Source organism: Pristiophorus japonicus, chromosome 4 (assembly GCF_044704955.1).
Source record: "Pristiophorus japonicus isolate sPriJap1 chromosome 4, sPriJap1.hap1, whole genome shotgun sequence".
Classification (NCBI taxonomy): domain Eukaryota; kingdom Metazoa; phylum Chordata; class Chondrichthyes; family Pristiophoridae; genus Pristiophorus; species Pristiophorus japonicus.
The window spans coordinates 281,063,824-281,087,869 of record NC_091980.1 but is presented as its reverse complement, the minus strand read 5'-3'; the positions used below and the strand labels follow the sequence as shown (position 1 = coordinate 281,087,869).

The 24,046-nt window shown below is 47.8% G+C and overlaps 1 long non-coding RNA gene across 1 annotated transcript in view; it reads left to right on the top strand.

Moving 5' to 3' along the window:
* LOC139262370 (uncharacterized) overlaps window positions 1–15,401 on the top strand; it is a 63,221-nt gene extending 47,820 nt beyond the window's left edge. Inside the window, exon 4 of the long non-coding RNA XR_011592957.1 lies at window positions 15,366–15,401. This is a non-coding gene — a long non-coding RNA (uncharacterized lncRNA). The remainder of the gene's footprint in view (window positions 1–15,365) is intronic.
* Window positions 15,402–24,046: the final 8,645 nt, after the last annotated feature.

Sequence of the window (24,046 nt, the reverse complement as noted above, 5' to 3'; positions counted from 1 at the left end):
TCAACTCCACTGTCCTGCCCGATCTCCATATCCTTTGATTCCCCGAGACCCCAGAAATCTATCTCAGCCGTGAATATATTCAAAGACTCAGCATCCACAGCCCTCTGGGGAAGAGAATTCCAAAGATTCACAATCCTCTGAGTGAAGAAATTCTTCCTCATCTCTGTTTTAAATGGCCGACCCCATATCCTGAGACTAGTTCTAGACACTCCAGCCAGGGAAAATAACCATTCAATATCTACCCTGGCAATCTCCTTCAGAATCTTGTATGTTTTAATGAGATCACATCTCTGTCCTCTAAACTCCAGAGAGTATAGGCTCATTCTACACAATCATAAGGCAGCCCTCTCATCCCAGGAATCAATCTAGTGAACATTTGTTGCATTGCCTCCAAGGCAAGTGTATCCTTCCTTCGATAAGGAGAAGAAAACTGTGCAACTGAAGTAATACTTTCTTACTCTTATACTCTAAACTCCTTGCAATAAAGGACAACATACCATTTGCCTTCCTTATTGCTTGCTCAACTGCATGCTAGCTTTCTGTGTTTCTTGCACAAGCACAACAAATCTCTTTGAACACCAACATTTAAAAAACATTAAAAAAAAAAAATTCTGTTTTTCTATTCTTCCGACCAAAGTGAATAACCTCAGGACATTCCAAAGTGCTTTCAACCATGAAGTACTTTTGAATTGTAAGTCACTGTTGTAATATAGCGAAATGCAGCAGCCAATTTGCACACAGCTAGGTCTCACAAAGAGCAATGAATTAAATGGTCTGATAATGCAATTTAATAATGTTGTTTGAGGGATAGAATTGGCCAGGATATTGGGAGAGCTTCCTTGCTCTTCCTTGAATAGTGCCATGGGATCTGTTTGGACCACCTGAGAGGGCAGATGGGGCCTTGGTTTAATGTTTCATCCAAAAGATGGATAATCTCTCTCTACATAAGGAATATGGTATGCACATGCACTGAAGAATAAAGAGATAGACTTTATCTAACTCGGCATGGGCTCGACGGGCTGAATGGCCTTCTTCCATGTTCTAACCATTCTATGATTCTATGAACTTTCATCACCGGCAGAAAACTATTGATAGCAGATTGCCCACCAATATACACCTTGATTTCTTTTCCATTGATTTAAATCTACCCCAAAGTTTATTTTTTTTTATTCGCTCACAGGATGTGGGCATCACTGGCAAGGCTGGCATTTATTGCCCATCTCTAATTGTCCTCGAGAAAGTAGTGGTGAGCTGCCTTCTTGAACCGTTGCAGTTCTTGTGTTAACTTTGTTGCAGCAGATTGGTACAACTGAGTGACTTGCTAGGCCATTTCAGAGGGCAGTTAAGAGTCAACCACATAGCCGTGGCTCTGGAGTCACAGACTTGTTGGAAAATGGACAATAAGTAATACCTTTTGACATGGCCTTAAAAAGCATACTGTTTTTCTCAGCATAAAACATGTGCAGTGGGATGGCCTGTGCCCATTCTGTACAGGCATTGGGTCCACTGTTAAATCCGTGGGGCATATTTTTAGGCCCCTTGCATAAGTTAGTTAGGGACCTAACGCAAGTTGAAGGACCTCTGTGTAAAATTTGTGATTGATGAGCAAAGCAGGTGCCAGGTCTGCACTGCTCAGCATCGTTCAGAACTTCCTGTGACTGCCAACTACATGCAAGATGATTTTTTGGAGCCAGAAGGAACAAGCAGAGGAGTTCTCTTCAGACTCAACTGTCTTGGCTGGAATCATACCTAACACAAAGGAAGATGGTTGTGGTGGTTGGAGGTCAATCATCCCAGCCCCAGGATATTGTTGCAGGAGTTCCTCAGGGCAATGTGCCTAGGCCCAAACATCTTTAGCTGCTTCATCAATGACTTTCCCTCCATGATGTCAGAAGTGGGGATGTTCGCTGAAGATTGCACAGTGTTCAGTGCCATTCGCAACTCCTCAGATGATGATGAGTCCATGCCCACATGCAGCAAGATCTGGACGACATTCAAGCTTAGGCTAATGAGTGGAAAATATCATTGGCCAGGCAATGATTATCTCCAACAAGCGAGAGTCCAACCATCCCCATTGAAATTCAACGACATTACCATCGCCAAATCTCCCACCATCAATATCCTGGGGATCACCATTGACCAGAAACTTAACTGGACCAGCCACATAAATACTGTGGCAAAAAGATCAAGTCAGAGACCGCGTATTCTGTGGCGAGTACCTCACCTCCTGATTACCCAAAGCTTTTCCACCATTTACAGACACAAGTCAGGAGTGTGATGGAATAAACATAGAAACATAGAAACATAGAAAATAGGTGCAGGAGTAGGCCATTCGGCCCTTCGAGCCTGCACCGCCATTCAATGAGTTCATGGCTGAACATGCAACTTCAGTACCCCATTCCTGCTTTCTCGCCATACCCCTTGATCCCCCTAGTAGTAAGGACTTCATCTAACTCCTTTTTGAATATATTTAGTAAATTGGCCTCAACAACTTTCTGTGGTAGAGAATTCCACAGGTTCACCACTCTCTGGGTGAAGAAGTTCCTCCTCATCTCGGTCCTAAATGGCTTACCCCTTATCCTTAGACTGTGACCCCTGGTTCTAAACTTCCCCAACATTGGGAACATTCTTCCTGCATCTAACCTGTCTGAACCCATCAGAATTTTAAACGTTTCTATGAGGCCCCCTCTCATTCTTCTGAACTCCAGTGAATACAAGTCCAGTTGATCCAGTCTTTCTTGATAGGTCAGTCTCGCCATCCCGGGAATCAGTCTGGTGAACCTTCACTGCACTCCCTCAATAGCAAGAATGTCCTTCCTCAAGTTAGGAGACCAAAACTGTACACAATACTCCAGGTGTGGCCTCACCAAGGCACTGTACAACAGTAGAAACACCTCCCTGCCCCTGTACTCAAATCCACTCGCTATGAAGGCCAACATGCCATTTGCTTTCTTAACCGCCTGCTGTACCTGCATGCCAACCTTCAATGACTGATGTACCATGACACCCAGGTCTCATTGCACCTCCCCTTTTCCTAATCTGTCACCATTCAAATAATAGTCTGTGTGTCTGTTTTTAACACCAAAGTGGATTACCTCACATTTATCCACATTATACTTCATCTGCCATGCATTTGCCCACTCACCTAATCTATCCAAGTCACTCTGCAGCCTCATAGCATCCTCCTCGCAGCTCACACTGCCACCTAACTTAGTGTCATCCGCAAATTTGGAGATACTACATTTAATCCCCTCGTCTAAATCATTAATGTACAGTGTAAACAGCTGGGGCCCCAGCACAGAACCTTGCGGTACCCCACTAGTCACTGCCTGCCACTCTGAAAAGTACCCATTTACTCCTACTCTTTGCTTCCTGTCTGACAACCAGTTCTCAATCCATGTCAGCACACGAACCCCAAACCCATGCTTTAACTTTGCACATTAATCTCTTGTGTGGGACCTTGTTGAAAGCCTTCTGAAAGTCCAAATATACCACATCAACTGGTTCTCCCTTGTCCACTCTAATGGAAACATCCTCAAAAAATTCCAGAAGATTTGTCAAGCATGATTTCCCTTTCACAAATCCATGCTGACTTGGACCTATCATGTCACCTCTTTCCAAATGCGCTGCTATGACATCCTTAATAATTGATTCCATCATTTTACCCACTACTGGGGTCAGGCTGACCGGTCTATAATTCACGGTTTTCCCTCTCGCTCCTTTTTTTAAAAAGTGGGGTTACATTGGCTATCCTCCACTCGATAGGAACTGATCCAGAGTCAATGGAATGTTGGAAAATGACTGTCAATGCATCTGCTATTTCCAAGGCCACCTCCTTAAGTACTCTGGGATGCAGTCCATCAGGCCCTGGGGATTTATCGGCCTTCAATCCCATCAATTTCTCCAACACAATTTCCCAACTAATAAGGATTTCCCTCAGTTCCTCCTCCTTACTAGACCCTCTGACCCCTTTTATATCCGGAAGGTTGTTTATGTCCTCCTTAGTGAATACCGAACCAAAGTACTTGTTCAATTGGTCTGCCATTTCTTTGTTCCCCTTTATGACTTTCCCTGATTCTGACTGCAGGGGACCTACGTTTGTCTTTACTAACCTTTTTCTCTTTACATATCTATCGAAACTTTTGCAATCCGTCTTAATGTTCCCTGCAAGCTTCTTCTCGTACTCCATTTTCCCTGCTCTAATCAAACCCTTTGTCCTCCTCTGCTGAGTTCTCCCAGACACCGGGTTCGCTGTTATTTCTGGCCAATTTATATGATACTTCCTTGGCTTTAATACTATCCCTGATTTCCCTTGATAGCCACGGTTGAGCCATCTTCCCTTTTTTATTTTTACGCCAGACAGGAATGTACAATTGTTGTAGTTCATCCATGCGGTCTCTAAGGCCCCAAGTTTCCACACGCGCCAAGAACGGCGCAGTCCCGACCTTGACGCCCGTTTTTCACGCCACAAAGTGCGCCTAAAAAAATCCTCGGTATTCTCCACCTCCCTGCAGGTCCTCTGGCCCTCGGCGCAGCGCAGCACGAGCTGTGGGGGGGGGGGCGGAGCCAGGTCCCTGCGCTGAAAACAGTGCCGGGATCTCTGCACATGCGCGCTACAGTGGGCACGCAAGTGCAGTAGCTCCAGGCGCCCAAAACTGTGTGGGAGGGGCCCGAAGCACGCAGCCCCTAGCCCTGGCCGAATGGCCTCACTGGGGCTGCGTGAATAAGGCTCCTCCCTCGGCCAGCTCCTGCTTCCCCCCCGGCCCCCCCGAACAGACCCGACACCCGCTCCCCCTCCCCCCCTGCCTCCGGACAGGACCTGACACCTGCTCCCCGCCCCCCGGACTGGAACCGACTCGATTCCCGCTCCCCCTCCGCGCCCCCCCGGACCGGAGCCGACCCAACTCCCGCTCCCGCTCCCCCCCCGACTGGACCCGACCCGACCCGACTCCCGCTCCCAACCGCCTCCGGACCCGAACCGATTCCCGCTCCCGCTCCCCCTCCTGGACCGGACATAACCCGACTCCCGCTCCCGCTCCCGCTCCGCCACCCCCCCCGACTGGACCCGACCCGAATCCCGCTCCCGCTCCGCCCCCTCCCGACTGGACCCGACCCGACTCCCGCTCCCGCTCCGCCCCCCCCCCCCGACTGAACCCGACCCGACTCCCACTCCCGCTCCCCCCCCCGACTGGATCCGACCTGACCTCCCCCTCCCGACCTCCCCCTCCCCAACCTGACCTTCCCCCCCCTCTCTCCCTCCCTCCCCTCCCTCTCTCTCCCTCCCTCCCTCCCCCCTCTCTCTCCCTCCCTCCCTCCCCCCCTCTCTCTCCCTTCCTCCCCCCCTCCCTCTCCCTCCCTCCCTCCCCCCCCCTCTCTCCCTCCACCCCTCTCTCTCCCTCCCTCCCTCCCCCCCACCTCTCTCTCCCTCCCTCCCCCCGACCCGAACCGAACCGAACCTCCCCGACCCGACCCAAAGCCACCTACCTGTAAATCTGGTGCTGGGGACGGGCCCTGCCCGACGTCTCGGGCCGGCCCGTTCAGCCTTCGGTCCCGAAAGGCCTGCCTGAAGCACTTTCACACAGGTAGGAAGATGGTTTATTTCATCTTTTCTTTGCTTATAAATGTTTATTCAGGTTGGATTTATTTGTATAATATTTGTATAAGTATAAATAAGGATTTATTATAGAATTTAATGACTTCCCTTCCCCCCGCCCCTCCCCCCCCACCTCGTCCTGATTTTTTAATGTGTAGAACAGGTTTTTTCAGTTCTACAAAAATCTTCACTTGCTCCATTCTAAGTTAGTTTGGAGTACGTTTTCACTGTGGAAACTTTGAAATCAGGCGTCAGTGGCCGGACACGCCCCCTTTTGAAGAAAAAATTCTGTTCCAAAGTGGAACTGTTCTACCTGACTAGAACTGCAGAAAAAATAATGTGGAGAATTGCGATTTCTAAGATAGTCCGTTCTCCACCAGTTGCTTCTAAAAATCAGGCGCAAATTATGTGGAAACTTGGGCCCTGTGTGTCTGCCATTGCCCATCCACAGTCAACCCCTTAAATATCATTCACCAATCTATCCTAGTCAATTCACGCCTCATACCTTCAAAGTTACCCTTCTTAAAGTTCTGGAGCATGGTCTCTGAATTTACTGTTTCATTCTCCATCCTAATGCAGAATTCCACCATATTATGGTATCTCTTCCCCAAGGGGCCTCGCACAACGAGATTGCTAATTAATCCTCTCTCATTACACAACACCCAGTCTAAGATGGCCTCCCCCTTAGTTGGTTCCTCGACATATTGGTCTGGAAAACCATCCCTTATGCACTCCAGGAAATCCTCCTCCACCGTATTGCTTCCAGTTTGGTTAGCCCAATCTATGTGCATATTAAAGTCACCCATTATAACTGCTGCACCTTTATTGCATGCACCCCTAATTTCCTGTTTGATGCCCTCCCCAACATCACTACTACTGTTTGGAGGTCTGTACACAACTCCCACTAATGATTTTACCCTTTGGTGTTCTGCAGCTCTACCCATATCGATTCCCCATCATCCAAGCTAATGTCCTTCCTAACTATTGCATTAATCTCCTCTTTAACCAGCAATGCTACCCCACCTCCTTTTCGTTTTATTCTATCCTTCCTGAATGTTGAATACCCCTGGATGTTGAGTTCCCAGCCCTGATCATCCTGGAGCCACGTCTCTGTAATCCCAATCACATCATATCTGTTAACATCTACTTGCACAGTTAATTCATCCATCTTATTACGGATACTCCTTGCATTAAGACACAAAGCCTTCAGGCTTGTTTTTTTAACACCCTTTGTCCTTTTAGAATTTTGCTGTACAGTGGCCCTTTTTGTTCTTTGCCTTTGATTCTCTGCCCTCCACTTTTCCTCATCTCCTTGCTGTCTTTTGCTTTTGTCTCCTTTTTGTTTCCCTCTGTCTCCCTGCATTGGTTCGCATCCCCCTGCCATATTACTTTAACTCCTCCTCCCCAACAGCACTAGCAAACACTCTCCCTAGGACATTGGTTCCGGTCCTGCCCAGGTGCAGACCGTCCGGTTTGTACTGGTCCCACCTCCCCCAGAACCGGTTCCAATGCCCCAGGAATTTGAATCCCTCCCTGCTGCACCACTGCTCAAGCCACGTATTCATCTGCGCTATCCTGCGATTCCTACTCTGACTAGCACGTGGCACTGGTAACAATCCCGAGATTACTACTTTTGAGGTCCTACTTTTTAATTTAGCTCCTAACTCCTTAAATTCGTTTCGTAGGACCTCATCCCTTTTTTTACCTATGTCGTTGGTACCAATGTGCACGATGACAACTGGCTGTTCTCACTCCCTTTTTAGAATGTCCTGCACCCGCTCCGAGACATCCTTGAACCTTGCACCAGGGAGGCAACATACCATCCTGGAGTCTCGGTTGCAGCCGCAGAAACGCCTATCTATTCCCCTCACAATTGAATACCCTATCACTATCGCTCTCCCACTCTTTTGCATGCCCTCCTGTGCAACAGAGCCAGCCACGGTGCCATGAACTTGGCTGCTGCTGCCCTCCCCTGATGAGTCATCCCCCTCAACAGCACTCAAAGCAGTGTATCTGTTTTGCAGAGGGATGACCACAGGGGGCCCCTGCACTACCTTCCTTGCACTACTCTTCCTGCTGGTCTTCCATTCCCTAGCTGGCTGTGGACCCTTCTCCTGTGGTAAGACCAACTCGCTACACGTGCTACTCACGTCATTCTCAGCATCGTGGATGCTCCAGAGTGAATGCACCCTCAGCTCCAATTCCGCAACGCGATCCGTCAGGAGCTGGAGGTGGATACACATCCCGCAGATGTAGTCGTCAGGGACACCGGAAGTGTCCCTGAGTTCCCACATGGTACAGGAGGAGCATATCATGTGACCGAGCTCTCCTGCCATGACTTAACCCTTAGATACACTTAAATTGGTGACAACACTGTTAACCGGTTACTTACTGATATAAAAAAGAAAAAGAAAAGCTACTTACCAATCACCAGCCAATCAATTACCCCTTTGGCCGTGACGTCACCTTTTGATTCCTTTCTACTTCTTTTCTGCTTTTTCTCCCGGCTGGAGCTGCACAAGCTCGCCTTTTATAGGCCTCACCATGCTGGTCCCGCCTCTTGCTAACTGCCGCTGCCTGTGGAACACCCACTGGGCCTTTTATAGGCCTCACCACGCTGCCCCCGCCTCTTGCCAACTGCCGCTGCCTGTGGAACACCCACTGGGCCTTTTATAGGCCTCACCACGCTGGTCCCGCCTCTTGCCAACTGCCGCTGCCTGTGGAACACCCACTGGGCCTTTTATAGGCCTCACCACGCTGCTCCCACCTCTTGCCAACTGCCGCTGCCTGTGGAACACCCACTGGGCCTTTTATAGGCCTCACCACGCTGCCCCCGCCTTTCGCCGACTGCCACTTGCCTGGGTGAGTGCAGTTCCAACAATACTCAAGAAGCTCGACACCATTCAGGACAAAGCAGCCCGCTTGATTGTACCCCATCCACCATAAGAATATAAGAAATAGGAGCAGGAGTAGTCCATTCGGCCCCTCTAACCTGCTTCACCATTTAATAAGATCATGGCTGATCTGATCAGGGACTCAGCTCCACCTCCCTGCCCACTCCCCATAACCCCTTATCCCCTTACCATTTAAGAAACTGCCTATTTCTGTCTTAAATTTATTCGATGTTCCAGCTTCCAGCTCTCTGAGGCAGCGAATTCCACAGATTTACAACCCTCTGAGAGAAGAATTTCTCCTCATCTCTGTTTTAAATGGGCGGCCCCTTATTCTAAGATCATGGCCTCTAGTTCTAGTCTCCCCCATTAATGGAAACATCCTCTCTGCATCCACTTGTCAAGCCCTCTCATAATCTTATACGTTTCGATAAGATTACCTCTCATTCTTCTGAGTTCCAATGAGTAGAGGCCCAACCTACTCAACCTTTCCTCATAAGTCAACTCCCTCATCACCTAGTGAACCTTCTCTGAACTGCCTCCAAAGCAAGTATATCCTTTCGTAAATATGGAAACCAAAACTGCACGCAATATTCCAGGTGTGGCCTCACCAATACCTTATATAGCTGTAGCAAAACTTCTCTGCTTTTATACTCCATCACCTTTGCAATAAACATCTTAAACATTCACTCCCTCCACCACCAACGTACCGTGGCTGCAGTGTGTACCATCTACAAGATGCACTTCAGCAACTCGCCAAGGCTTCTTCGGCAGCACCTCCCAAACCCACGATCATTACCACCTAGAAGAACAAGGGCAGCAGGCTCATGGGAATCCTATCACCTGCACGTTCCCCTCCAAGTTACACACCATCCTGACTTGGAAATATATCGACGTTCCTTCATCGACGCTGGGTTGAAATCCTGGAACTCCCTCCCTAAAAGCATCATCGGCGTACCTTTGCCACACGGATTGCAGCAGTTCAAGAAGGCCACTCACTACCACCTTTTCAAGGGCAATTAAGGATGGGCAATAAATGTTGGCCTTGCCAGTGATGTTCACATCCCATGAACGAATAAACAAAATATCTCCCCACCTCCTAATCCCCTACCCACGCCCCTGTTGTTCACTCCAAACCCCCTCCTGGAATTTACCTGAGGGCAACTACTGGTGTGTTCAAGAGGCCTGAAAATGTTTTTTCTCATGAGGCCCTGGGCCAATTCCCGGCGAACCTTGGGTATCTTGGTTTGGGCAAATGCCGTAAATGGGCTTCGACGAGAAACTTGCATCAAAAGGTTAGATTCTTCAAAATCAAATTGAAAAACCAAAATCTCTACTTTTATCAAATAGTCAAATCGGAACATTCAGTTTATTTGTTAGGACTGTGTTTTCTTTAAGTCTACCTTTGACCTCAAAATTGTGAGATTCTCAGAGTGTCCAAATAATAACATGGTCTTAAAAATAGTTTTTTGCCTGTGGAAAAAAATCTCACTAAAGCATATCCAACTTGGCTGCACTATTGTTAATGACAATTATGTTTGTTTTGGCTCTGTGAAGTTCAGGGTGTGATATAATTTAATAAGTCATATATATTTATGAAGATAAATTGAACCCCTTAACATTTGTGCACATTCCAAAATTCTGGATTGGAAAAACTTTTTAGCTTGCAGATTATCCAGCTTAACTGCAAAGTGCATAAATTCAAGGGTCTCATTTATATCATTTGCTGGTTAATCCTTTCTCTCAACCCCTCCACTGCCTCTGCTTGTCCCACATTCAGTTCTGGTTGAGTAGAAACTTCCCACAATTAAACATTGAGAAGGCCAAATCCATTGCCTTTGGCCCCGCCACAAAACTCGAATCCTTAGCCACCGAGTCCATCCACTTACCCGACCATGGTCTTAGGCTTAGCCAGATGGTTCCCAACATGTTCTATTGGACCCTCAGCTGAGCTTCTGACCCATATCCTCTCCATCACCAAGTCTGCCTACTTCCACCTCTGTAATATCACCCGTCTTTTCCCTGCCTCAGCCCATCTGCTGCTGAAACCCTCATCCATGCTTTTATTACCACTAAACTCGACTGTACCAATGCTCAGCTGCCAGCCTCCCATATACTTAAATTCATTCAAAACTCTGCTGCCCAAGTCCAAACTTGCATCCAAGTCCCATTCACCAATTACACCTGTGATCGCTGACCTACATTGGCTTCCGGTCCCCGAATGCGTCTATTATAAAATTCTCATTCTCATGTTCAAATCCTTCTGTGGCCTCATCCCTCCCTATCTCGGTAACAGCCTCTAGCCCAACAGCCCTTTGGGAACTCTGTGTTCCTTGAACTCTGGCCTCTTGTCCATCCCCACTTCCTTCACCCCATCATTGGTGCCTGGGCCTTCAGCTGTCTGGAATTCTCTCCATAAACCTCTCCACCTCTCTCACCCCCTATTAAGACCCTCCTTACAAACTAACTGTTTAACCAAGCGTTTGGTCACCTGTCCTAACGTCTCCTTCTTTGCCTCGGGGTCAGGTTTTATCTGAGTATGCTGGTTGGGACATTTTACTACATTAACGGCACTGTGCACATGCAAGTTGTTTTGTTCGGGAAACTTTTTCTGCAAGGTTGCAGATATTTCAATGTCATTGCAAGTGTGCTGAAAATAGCACCCATCTAGTTTGCTGTGGATTCCGTATGCGTTGCTCATGCTGTGTTAGCATTTTGAAAATCAGTCCCTTTATGACTTAAGTTCAGCACCAGTCCATTAATATTTCCTATACATAGCTGTGCCTTGATATATTGTTGACAATGTCATAGACATTTAAATAAATGTACTCGTATAGAAACAGCATCTCAAGTGTAGCATCTCAGTAATAAGCGATGCCACAGAACTATCCGAGGCAGCTTTTATATGTTATTTTAAGACATGCCTCGGCTCTTGTTTTTCTGGACCTGAGCTCCACACATTAAAACGGAACACATGATTGATTTCAGAGGAAATAGTGAGAATCCGAGCCAGCTAGGAACATGAGATGACTGGAGTGCTTTGTTCATGAAGTATAGTTCCATTAACCTGAATGAGAGGATTCCTACTTAGCGTTAATCTGAAACACATTCGCCAAACTCAAGGAGCAAACGTTCTTGCTTGCTCTTCTAATTTTGCTTTATCTCTTCAGCCTGCTGGGCCGTCTTGACTAGCTTCAAAGCTGGAGGTTGTCATTATGCAGTGGGCCTCTTCACTCTTGCAAAACTCATTACAATCTGAGAATTGGGCTTTAGGATTAAGCCTCTGGGATCTATTGAATACTGAGAATTCGTAGTGACTTAAAAACTAACCTCTGAATCAACCAGGGATTTTGCTCTTTACCACCTGGGTGTTAAGCTTTGCTTGGGCGGAGTGCAGCCAGAAATATCTGGGGGTAGAGGGTTGCGCGCTGGTTAAGGGAACCACCCAGATTTTTTTTTCCATTAAAGTTAATGGAAGGAAAATCCAGCAAGTTCTGGTAGGAGCTGCAGACTTCAGTGTCAGACATTCATTTCAGCACTCTGTTCAGGTGATGCTTCACACGGCAAAGGCCCCCAGGCCTGAGAATTCTATTTTCATTTTGGTTTTCCAAACTTCCTTTTTTTCTCTCCTTCACAGAAAGTGTTGACTCACGTTCGGTTACAGGAGCTGGCCAGTCCTCCAGTGCTTCAACCATTTTTCATGGGAGAGCTGGGACAGGCCACCAGAGCCAGGCTTGATCCTGTTCCCACTCCATATGCTTTCCAGCACAAGTCACTGGATAGCAATCACGAGCAGAAACCAAAGCTGATTTTCTCCTCTCAAGTCCTGGGGTACAAAGGCCAATTTCTCTCCCTACCCCTGCCCTGGGTGAGCTTGGGGATCAAACACAGGATATTTAGCAGTAAACCCATGGAAGAGCTTTTGAAGTTCCATTTTCTTCTGAGTTCAAGCTTGATGAATCTAAAGTGTATATCATTACAGAGCCAATTTCAAATCAGTCGAACAAACAACACCATGAAGCACAACCTAAATATTCATGTTTCGATAAAGGTGCAGCTACAAAGGGCATAATAAGCCAGGGCTCCAGTTCCTATCATTAACCAGTGACTCCTGCATGAATGAGCCCATTTATGGACATTGGGAACATGATTCAACTTAGCCCCGATGTTTCTAATAGTAGCGCCACAATCCTCCCTGTTACTCCAGTTTTCTCCCCCAACTTTGATCCTCATGTACAGCTAAGCAACATAAAGATAATTGTAAAGCATTGCTGAGCTCCCGACTTCTAATAAGCTGATCTATGCAATATTACTATACAAATGATCAGCGCATTCGTATCAAACTCCTTTGCAATTTTAACGGAGATATTTTATATTAATGTGCTATCATAGAAGTTTACCGCATGGAAGGAGGCAATTTCGACCCATCGTGTCCATGCCGGCATCTCCATTAAAAGTGTGGAGAGCGAAATTTGAAATGACTGCATTAAGCATTTGTGTGATACTATCCCACAGCTTAAGTTCCAAGCTAAAACAACAACAACTTGTATTTATATAGCATCTTTAACGTAGTGAAACGTCCCAAGGTGCTTCACAGGAGTATTATAAGCATCTTGAAGGAGGAAAGAGGGAGAGAGGCAGAGAGGTATAGGCAGGGAATTCCAGAGCTTGGGGCCTAGGCAACAGAAGGCATGGCCCCAATAGTTGAGCGATTATAATCAGTGATGATCCAGAGAGCAGAATTAATGGAGCGCAGACATCTCAGGGGAGTGTGGGCCTGGAGGAGATTACAAAGATAGGGAGGAGTGAGACCATGGAGGGATTTGAAAACAAGAAATCGAGGCATTGCTTAACTGGCAGCCAATTCTACCCTACGTAAGCTAGAGGTGATCCAAAACTCGGCTGCCCGTGTCCTAACTTACACTAAGTCCCGCTCACTCATCACCCCTGTGCTCGCTGACTCAGGTTAAACAATGCCTCAATTTCAAAATTGTCATACTTTGTTTTCATGGCCTCGCCCCTCCCTATCTCAATAATCTCCTCCAGCCCCACAACCCCTCAAGATGTCTGCGCTCCTCTAATTCTGCTTCACTACGTTAAAGGCGCTATAGAAATATAAATTGTTGGTGTTGTTGTTGCATCTCGGAAATACATGGGCTGCACTTCAGTGACTACCCAGGGACATGTCCCTGAAAGTGTCACTCCCACTAGCAGCCAGAAATTGTAGAAAGTCCTTTAAGTGAGATTATATCGGGTAGAAGTTCCTGTGGGGGAGTAAATGACAACTTATGCCTGAAATTGCGCCCATTCTGGCAGCCATTTTGCCAATGTAAATTTATGCCTAAATTTCCCATCAATCTCATCAACATACAATGGAATGTAAATTCAGCATAAAAAAACTGAACATCAGCGTAAACATTTGGGGCCCAAGAAAAGCGGCGAGCTCACACCATATAATTCTTTAAGTACCAAAATTAAAGTTTCAAGGCACCTAACATTCATGCACATTACACACAGCGGCATGGAGTTTCCGCTCAGGGAGCGATCGGCAGAATGCGCTGGACACTGCGTTGGTTTTGCGAAGGTGCAGTTGCACTCAAGTTTCTGCACAAACTCATTACAATAAACCTGGGCTTAAAATCTCCCATGAATCAGTGCAATCAAGTAACGTGATCGATCGTATTTGAGTGAGGCCGGGAACAGGGTCTTCTCCCCCATCTCAAACAGGAGCAGGATTGCCAAGAAATGCGCCATTCTTCAGCTGACTAATTTAATGCTCTTGGTCCTGCTTCCTAATTGGCTTCAATTTACTGCTTTGGTCTGCCCTCAGTACATCAGACCTGGGACCAACAGTCAATTGAAGCTACACAGGCCTGCCCTGCTTTGTGCTAATTTAGACAAATTTAAACTGAATTTAAAGTCATTTCAAGTAATTGCAGCAGCAGTAAAGGAAACACGATAGGATCAGGCTTCAATTGACTACTGGTTACTGCAGGTACAGGTGATTAAGTCTGTATTCATGTGGCCACGGGCGCTTGTGCACCCAGGTTCAATGCAAGTGATGAACACCCCCGCTTGGGAGCAATCGACAGAGTTTCTGACCTGGGGGCGTGGCTGGTTTTGTGGGCAGGGACTGCTTCAGGTGAATGGACTTTCAAGCCAGTGTAATAGATCACGGATACTCGAGCGTGAAGTAATTATGGGTCACAATCCACTTACGTTTAACATTCCGCGACCTTCAGCGCTATTTCATTCGATTCCGCCCTGACTACACTGATACCTGAGCAGAAATCAAGCAGAAACTCCAGGCCAGCATGTTTAAGGACACGCATTCCCGGAAGCTATTCAATTTTAATGTGGCTCTTACTAATGCCATTAAAATTTATTCAAAGGAACAGAAAATACAGTGCTGGCCTCTATGAGAATGAATACTTTTAAAAACCCTTCAAGAAATTGCAATAAGAGGCCAGGAAAATGGTATTGCTTCCTGTTGCGACTCAAATTCTGGGCATAATCTTTACATCTGTTGTGAACCAGTGTAAGTGCAGGAAATTTATGTGTACTCCTCTGTGGTCTGTGGGTCGAAGCCATTATAATGAGTCAAGAGACATTCAGGCACAGAGAACAACAGACAGGAATAAAAGATGGAGGAAATTTGAACGTAGCGTAATGACACACGTTTCCTTGATCTTTTATGGGAGGTAATTGCTTTACACCCTGATTATGTATGTCTCTGGGCACAAATGCACTGGAAATTCCACCCGTGTCAATTTAATACTAATTAGTGCCGAAATCTAAGTCTTTTTGAATGTTAGATCTATCCCACTAGGAATTAGCTTCAGACTGTGCAGCCTCATTTCATGTAAAACTCTTGATGTCAGCAGACAGAGGAGACTTTCCAACAACGTATGTGGGCTGAAGTCAACGCAATTCTATATCACACCATCCTTTTTCTGGAAAGGAAAACCAGATGACGAACGGCGCCTCCATGGAGTCGGCTTAGCCATCAAAAATGAGCTGGTCGACCGCCTCAAAGACCCCTTCGGCGGGGTTAACAAATGCCTCATGACTCTTCAACTCACCATATCTCAGAACCAATGCGCCACAGTCATCAGTGCGTAGGCCCCAACACTCGATACATCGGATGAGACCAAAGAGAGTATTTATTCCAACTTCGAAACATCCCTGTCCTGCATCCCCGCGGGCGACAAACTGATCCTCCTCGGTGACTTCAATGCCAGGGTTGGTAAAGACGCAGCCCTCTGGGGAGGCGTGATTGGCAGAGAGGTGGTAGGGAAAGTCAACTCCAGCGGTACCCTACTCCTGACAAAATGTCTAGAACATGAACCTCTCATCACCAACACCCTGTTCCGCCACAGGGACAAATACAAGGCATCATGGCAAAGGCCTCACTCCAAACACTGGCGCCTGCTCGACTATGTCGTCGTCCGAGCCAGGGATCGCAAGGATGTGCACATCACCCAGGCCATGACAGGAGCTGACGACTGTTGGATGGACCACCACCTAATCCGATCCATCATCGACATTAACATAGCCCCAAAGCGGAGGGGACAGCAGAAGCAGTGCCGCAAAAAAGTCAATGCCGGGGCACTTAAAGACCCAGCTAAGAGAGCCCTATACAGCCAGTGCCTCACAGCTAACCTGGAGTGCCTTGATGACCCTGAGATGCTGAATGCCCACAGCGCTTGGTCTGCCATCCAGGCTTCCATAACCAGTGCCTGTGAAAAGACACTCGGTCACTCAACCAGAAAACACCAGGACTGCTTTGATGAGAATGATCAGGAGAACCAAGAACTAATAGATCACAAGCGCAGAGCATTTCTGAGCCTCAAACAATAACCCAACTCGGGAGCAAAACAATATTACAGGAGGCTTAAGGCTGAGGTCTAACAAAAAACCCGGGACCTAAAGTATAGGTGGTGGATGGAGAAAGCACAGGAGATACAACAACTGGCCTGAGGATATCTGAGGATTCTTCATCACAGTCAAGGCCACCTAAGGTCCAAACTCCCAAGACCCCACCCCACTCCTGGTCAAGACCGGGGAAACACTCATCAAGGACACCGAGGCAGTCAGGGCCAGCTGGAAGAAGCAATTCGAAGATCTCCTCAATCGAGACTCTGCCTTTGACTCGAGTGTTCTCGACTCCATCCCGCAGCATGTGACCTGCCATCACCTCAGTGAAACCCCAACGTTGCACGAGGTAGGAAAAGCCATAAAACAGCTCAAGAACAACAAGGCTATGGGAACAGATGGAATCCTTGCTGAGGCGCTAAAGTATGGCGGAGAGATGCTTTTGGCGCAGATACATGACCTCATCTCTCTCATCTGGAGGGAGGAGAGCATGCCGGGAGATCTTAGAGATGCAGTGATCGTGACCATCTTTAAAAAAGGGGCCAAGACCGACTGTGGCAATTACAAGGGAATCTCTCTGCTATTACTCACCGGGAAAGTTGTCGTTAGAATTCTCCTCTACCGTCTTCTCCCTGTGACCGAGGAGCTCCTCCCGGAGTCACAGTGCAGATTTCGTCCCCTATGGGGCATCACAGACATGATCTTTGCAGCACGACAGCTGCAGGAAAAATGCAGGGAGCAGCGCCAGCCCTTATACATGGCCTTTTTCAACCTTACAAAAGTCATTGACACTGTCAACCGCGAGGGTCTATGGAGCGTCCTCCTCTGTTTCGGATGTCCCCAAATGTTTGTCAACATCCTTTGCCTGCTCCATGACTACATGCAGGCCGTGATCATTAACAACAGATCCATTACCGATCCAATCCACGTCCGTACCCTAGGTCAAACAGAGCTGCGTCATCGCTCCAACCCTCTTCTCAATCTTCCTGGCTGCCACGCTCCACCTCGCAGTCAACAAGCTCCCCGCTGAAGTGGAACTAAACTACAGAACCAGTGGGAAGCTGTTCAACCTACGCCGCCTCCAGGCCAGGTCCAAGATCACCCCCACCTCTGTCGTTGAGCTACAGTACCCAGACAACGCCTACGTCTGCACACATTCTGAGGCTGAACTCCAGGATATTGTCGATGTATTTACTGAGGCAAACAAAACATGGGCCTTACGCTAAATCCATAAGACAAAGGTCCTCCACCAGCCTGTCCTTGCTGCACAGTACTGTCCCCAGTCATCAAGGTCCACGGCATGGCCCTCGACAACGTGGACCATTTCCTATACCTCGGGAGCCTCTTATCAACAAAAGCAGACATTGATGCGGAGATTCAACACCGCCTCCAGTGTGGCAGTGCAGCCTTCAGCTGCCTGAGGAAAAAAGTGTTCGAAGACCAGGCCCTCAAATCCACCACCAAGCTCATGGTCTACAGGGCCATAGTAATACCCACCCTCTTGTATGGCTCAGAGGCATGGACGATGTACAGAAGACACCTTAAGTCGCTGGAGATGTATCATCAACGATGTCTCATAAGATCCTACAAATCCCCTGGGAGGACAGGTGCACCAACATCAGTGTCCTCATCTCGGCTAACATCCCCAGCATTTAAGAACTGACCACACTCAATCAGCTTCACTGTGCAGGCCATATAGTTCGCAAACCAGACACGAGACTCCCAAAACAAGTGCTCTATGCGGAGCTCCTTCACGGCAAACGAGCCAAAGGTGGGCAGTGGAAATGTTACAAGGTCACCCTCAAAGCCTCCCTGATAAAGTGCGACATCACCACTGACACCTGGGAGTCCCTGGCCAAAGAAGGCCCTAAGTGGAGAAAGTGCATCCGGGAGGACGTTGAGCACTTTGAGTCTCAACGCCGAGAGTGTGCAGAAATCTAGCGCAGGCAGCGGAAAGAGTGTGCGGCAAACCAGTCCCACCCACCCCTTCCCTCAATGACTATCTGTCCCTCCTGTGACAGAGTCTGTGGCTCTCGTATTGGACAGTTCAGCCACCAAAGAACTCACTTCAGGAGTGGAAGCAAGACTTCCTCGATTCCAAGGGACTGCCAATGATGATGACACTACAAACTACCATAAAACATTCATCAGTTTTATTCAAATGGAAGTTAAAATTTAATGAAAAATAATTACTTTCTTTTTTAACCTTTGATCTCTAGAGCATTATCCAATAGTGATTCAGGTTATGTTTGTAATATATATTTGCCCCTAGCAAAATACAGCATATGTTCAACACATCAAAATGTCTCTTCTCTTGCTGATGGACTGCAGCCAAGGCTTTGATCAGGTTGCAATTTTTATCTCTAACTATTGCAATGATGGCTTAAAAAAGCATCTCTAAATTTCTTGTGAGCCATGTATTGGCTTGTCGCTTCTCCTTGAGACAGCTTTACAGAACACTAAAATCCTTGAGGCACATATTTGCTTGACAATCTGTATCTTTTTAGTGGTTCCTCAATAATAATCTGCACAACTGCATTGCAAATATTTGTTGCTTCTTTGAAGAGTTGCTTTGACTCTCTGAGGGCTGGATTTTCGGCTTTGCTCATTTTCATCATCATAGGCAGTCCTTTGCAGTCGAGGATGACTTGCTTCCACTAAAAGTGAGTTCTCAAGTGACTCAGGAGTCCAATGCGGGACCTACAGTCTCTGTCACAGGTGGGGCAGACAGTGGTTGAAGGAAAGGGTGGTCGGGGAGCCTAGGTTGACACACGCTTCTTCCGCTGTCTACGCTTGGTTTCTGCTTGTTCTCGGTGATGGGACTCGAGTTGCTCAGCGCCCTCCCGGATGCTCTTCCTCCACTTTGGGCGGTCTTGGGACAGGGATTCCCAGGAGTCGGTGGGGATGTTGCACTTTGTCAAGGAGGCTTTGAGGGTGTCCTTGAAGCATTTCCTTTGCCCACCTGGAGCTCACCAGCCATGTCGAAGCTCCGCATAGAGCGCATGTTTTTCGGAGTCTCGTGTCGGGCATGCAGAAGATGTGGCCCGCCCAACGGAATTAATCGAGCATGGTCAGTGCTTCGATGCTGGGGATGTTGGCCTGAGCAAGAACACTGACATTGGTGCGTCTGTCCTGCCAATGGTTTTGCAGGATCTTGTGGAGGCAGCATTGGTGGTAATTCTCCAGCGTTTTGAGGTGTCTGCTATATATATATTTCACGTTTCTGAGCCATATAGGAGAGCGGGTGTCACTATTGCCCTGTAGACCATAAGCTTGGTGGCGGATTTGAGGTCCTGGTCTTCAAACACTCTCTTCCTCAGGCGACCGAAGGCTGCACTGGCACACTGAAGACGGTGTTGAACCGCGTCATCAATGTCTGCTCTTGCTGATAGTAGGCTCCCGAGGTATGGAAAATGGTCCATGTTGTCCAAGGACTCATCCTGGATTTTGATAATCGGGGGACGGGATCAGATTGGTAGAGGACTTTTGTCTTATGGATGTTTAGCGTAAGGCCCATGCTCTTGTATGCCTCAGAGAAGGTGTTGACGATGGCTTGGAGTTCGGCCTCCGAGTGTGCGCAGACGTAAGCTTCATCTGCGTACTGTAATTCGATGACAGAGGATGGGACGACCTTGGATCTGGCCTGAGGCAGCAGAGATTGAACTTTAATTTAGCTCCACTCCAGCAGATGTAGCATTGCAGCAAGGAAGATCGAAAAGAGCGTTGGTGCAATGACACAGCCTTGCTTGACCCCGGTCCGGATGTGGATTTGGTCTGTGGTGGATCCATTGGTCAGGATCAAGGCTTGCATGTCATCGTGAAGCAGACAGAAGATGGTGACAAACTTTTGAGGGCAGCTGAAACGGAGGAGGACGCTCCATAATCCCTCATAGTTGACAGTGTCAAAGGCCTTTGTGAGGTCAAAGAAGATCACGCACATGGGTTGATGCTGTTCCCTGCATTTCTCTTCTAGTTGTCGCGTAGTGAAGATCATGTCTGTTGTGCCCCTTATTGGACGGAATCCATATTGCGACTCTGGGAGGAGCACTTCAGCCACAGGGATAAGACAATTGAGGAGGATTCTTGCAATGACTTTCCCTGTGGCCGACAGCAGGGAGATTCCTCTGTAATTACCGTAGTCGGACTTGTCCCCTTTTTTGAAGATGGTCAAGATTACAGCATCCCTGAGATCTCCTCGCATAGTCTCCTCCTTCCAGATAAGGAACATGAGGTCATATATTCGTGTCAATAGTGCCTATCCGCCATGCTTTAGTGCTTCAGCAGGAATTCCATCTGCTCCTGTTGCCTTGTTATTCTTCAGCTGACTGATGGCCTTTTCTACCCTGTGCCAGGCTGGGGTTGCGCTGAGATGGTGGCGGTTAGTATGCTGTGGGATGGAATCAAGGACATTTGCATCAAAGACAGAATCTCGGTTAAGGAGATCTTCGAAATGCTCCTTCCAACGGCCACTGACTGCCTCTCTGTCCTTGATGAGTACCTCACCATTCTTGGCCAGCAGTGGGGTAGGGCCATGGGTGGTCTCGGCTGCGCTGAAGAATCCACGCTCATCATGATTGTCGGCTAACTGCTGAATCTCCTGCGCTTTCTCCACCCACCATCTGTTTTTTAGGTCGCAGGTTTTTTGTCTGACTTCGGCCTTTTAGGGGGTAATGGCAGCGGGGTGGTTCTGATAGCACTCAGGAAATGTTTGTGCCTCAGTCAGCAAAATTGGGCAACTGGGCCCTGAGCGTTGGGAGGAGCGCTAAGGGAGGCGTTGCACACCTCTTTTAGCACGTTAGGCCGCCTGAGCATGTGAAAATCCAGAGCTAAATAGCCGGCCTTGGAGCGCTCTAAGAGAGGCCTGGAGAGAGAAAAGAAAAACTGAAAACAAAACATCAAAAACATTCCCAGGAAATAACTCACGCCACCACAAAATAAATTGCAAAACAATGAAATATAAAACAATCACAATTACCTGAGGTCGACATTATGTACCTCACTGCGGTGGCTACAGCTCGGAAATTTCACTGGCAGTCCCAGCACAGCACACTACAGAGCGCTACGGATCGGGCTGGAGCTGATAATCAACCAGGGGTGTTGCACACAGGCTCGCCTCTTCCGGGTGGTAATGATTCGCGCTATGCCGAAACCGGTCCTGAAAACTCCTGCGGGACACTGGAATTTGGCCTCCTACCCGGAAGAGTTTACCGCCACCATTGCCGCCCTCCGCATAAAAACAGAGGCAGCAACGAGTCAAAAATCCAGCCCTGAACCTTTTAAAAAAAATTATTTTAATGGCGTCTAAGGAGGAGAAATTGGGCTCCTTTGCATCTCCTGTTAGCGCCTCCAGGAGTGGCGATATCGGGGCGCTACCTGCTCTGCGAGTGGGCGCGCAAAAGTACCTACACCCGTGAACTCTCCTTGCCGGTTAGCGGTGGTGATAAACCCCAACTCCACGATAATGATGTCATCCGGTGCGCAGTGTCCTGGTACCGCCCCAGATTGTGAACTTCAGTTCCGCCCCTTGCAGCATCGTTGGGCATCAACACCGGCAGCTGCAGGACGCATTGTAAGGTAGACCCGCTGCTTGGGGAGTGGAATTTAAAGGGATCGACAGTGAGGTAGGTGACAAATCTTTTATTAACGCTCTGTGCATTTTTTTTTACCTTTTTATTCTGCTGCGATTGTTAGAACGCTTGTGGCTGATGGTCATGGATCGCAGCTGCTGTTAGCGAGCAGGGGAGTCAATTTATTGCCGAGCCTGCAGCAATGGCTCTTCCCTTTAAGGGAAGGAAAGCGCCGCCTATCCCAGCAGTGCTGCACTGAACATCGTGCCCCTCTTGCCTGGTTTAGTGCTCCAAGGCAAGTGGTGATGCTTGATTTAGCCTTCCACTTCCCTCGTGGATGCTAAAGCAGATGTTTGCGTCCAGTAGAATTTGGTAGCGCCCGGCGATACTTTTGCACTCCTGCATTTCTAACCCTTATTCTTTCCCCTCTTCTGAGTTTTAATTAATCTTTTTAAATGTCTGTTCTCTCCTGTTAGATCAGACCATGCCACACCATCCATTGAAACTGGAAAACTCTCCCCGAAAAGCCGTTGAGACTAGGTTGGATTGAAGATTTCAAACCTGAAATTGATAGACTTTTGTTCAGTAAGGGTAGCAAGGATTACAGAACCAAGGCGGATAGATAGAGTTAAGATAGGGTTTAGCCATGATCTAATTGAATGGCGGGACAGGCTTGAGGGGCTGAATGGCTTACTCCTGTTGCTATATTCCAATTTTCTAGCTGACAATTGGTAGGCAACTTACATTTACATTGCATTTTAATGTTGAGAAATATCACAAGGCACTTCACAGAGACGTACTCTGACTAAATGGACACTAAGCCAAAAACGGATATTTTTTAATTTATTCGTTCACGGGATGTGGGCGTCGCTGTGAAAGCCAGCATTTATTGCCCATCCCTAATTGCCCTTGAGAAGGTGGTGGTGAGCCACCTCCTTGAACCGCTGCAGTCCATGTGGTGAAGGTACTCCCACAGTGCTGTTCCAGGATTTTGACTCAGCGACGATGAAGGAACAGCGATATATTTCCAAGTCAGGATGGTGTGTAGCTTGGAGGGGCACTTGCAGGTGCTGGTGTTCCCATGCACCTGCAAGTGCCCCTGTCCTTCTTGGTGGTAGAGGTTGTGGGTTTGCGAGGTGCTGCTGAAGAAGCCTTGGCGAGTTGCTGCAGTGTATCTTGTAGATGGTGCACACTGCAGCCACGGTGCGCTGGTGGTGGAGGTAGTGAATGTTTAAGATGGTGGATGGGGAGCCAATCAAGCAGGCTGCCTAGTCCTGGATGGTGTCGAGATTCTTGAGTATTGTTGCAGCTGAACTCATCCAGGCAAGTGGAGAGCATTCCTGTAGATGGTGAAAATGCTTTGGGGAGTCAGAAGGTGAGACACTCACTGCAGAATAGTAGTATTAGTACAGTATTAGGCAGCCCTCATGTCGGTGGCGCTTCCACAACAAAAAAAAAAGATGAGTTCACATGAGGGACATGACATTTACATACCAGCCACCACATGGGCTTGATAGAGCAAGGTCTTGGTCCAGTGGCAAAGGTCAACCAAGACAACTGGAGGCCAAGCTCCGTTGCATGGGCCTAGTATGCACACATACTCCTACTGTCCTTGGAATTCATAGGATGCAGTTGATACACTCATAATAAAGGATGAAACTGAGTACTGTATGCAATGAGCAAGTGTGATCTTCGCTTCCTTAATAAGACTCCAGAGTGCAGGTACTTGTGAGTGGCCTGCTTATATACCGTGCTCCCAAGGGATGCTGGGATCCCTTGAGACTCCAACAGGTAGGCCCTCTGGTGGTACTGTGTTGCAGGTTGCAAGAAAATAAATACATAACATCACTACCGCAAAAAGTTAATAGTACACTTATTTACAGGGTGAGACGATCTGGGCCTTTTTGCTCCCTTGTCGATTGTCTCGGTACAAATGTGGGTGTGGGTGAGTTGGTTAGTTCTTCACTGGGCTGCTGGGCAGCCGACCTTGCCGGGCTGCTGGGGATGTTGAGTTCGGCTTTGTGGTCAACCATGACGTTGGTTGCCACTTGTGTGTGTGTTGGAGGGTCAAAGTTGGTGGTGTCTTCTTCGAGTTGTTCGTAGCTGTTGGTGAACCGCAA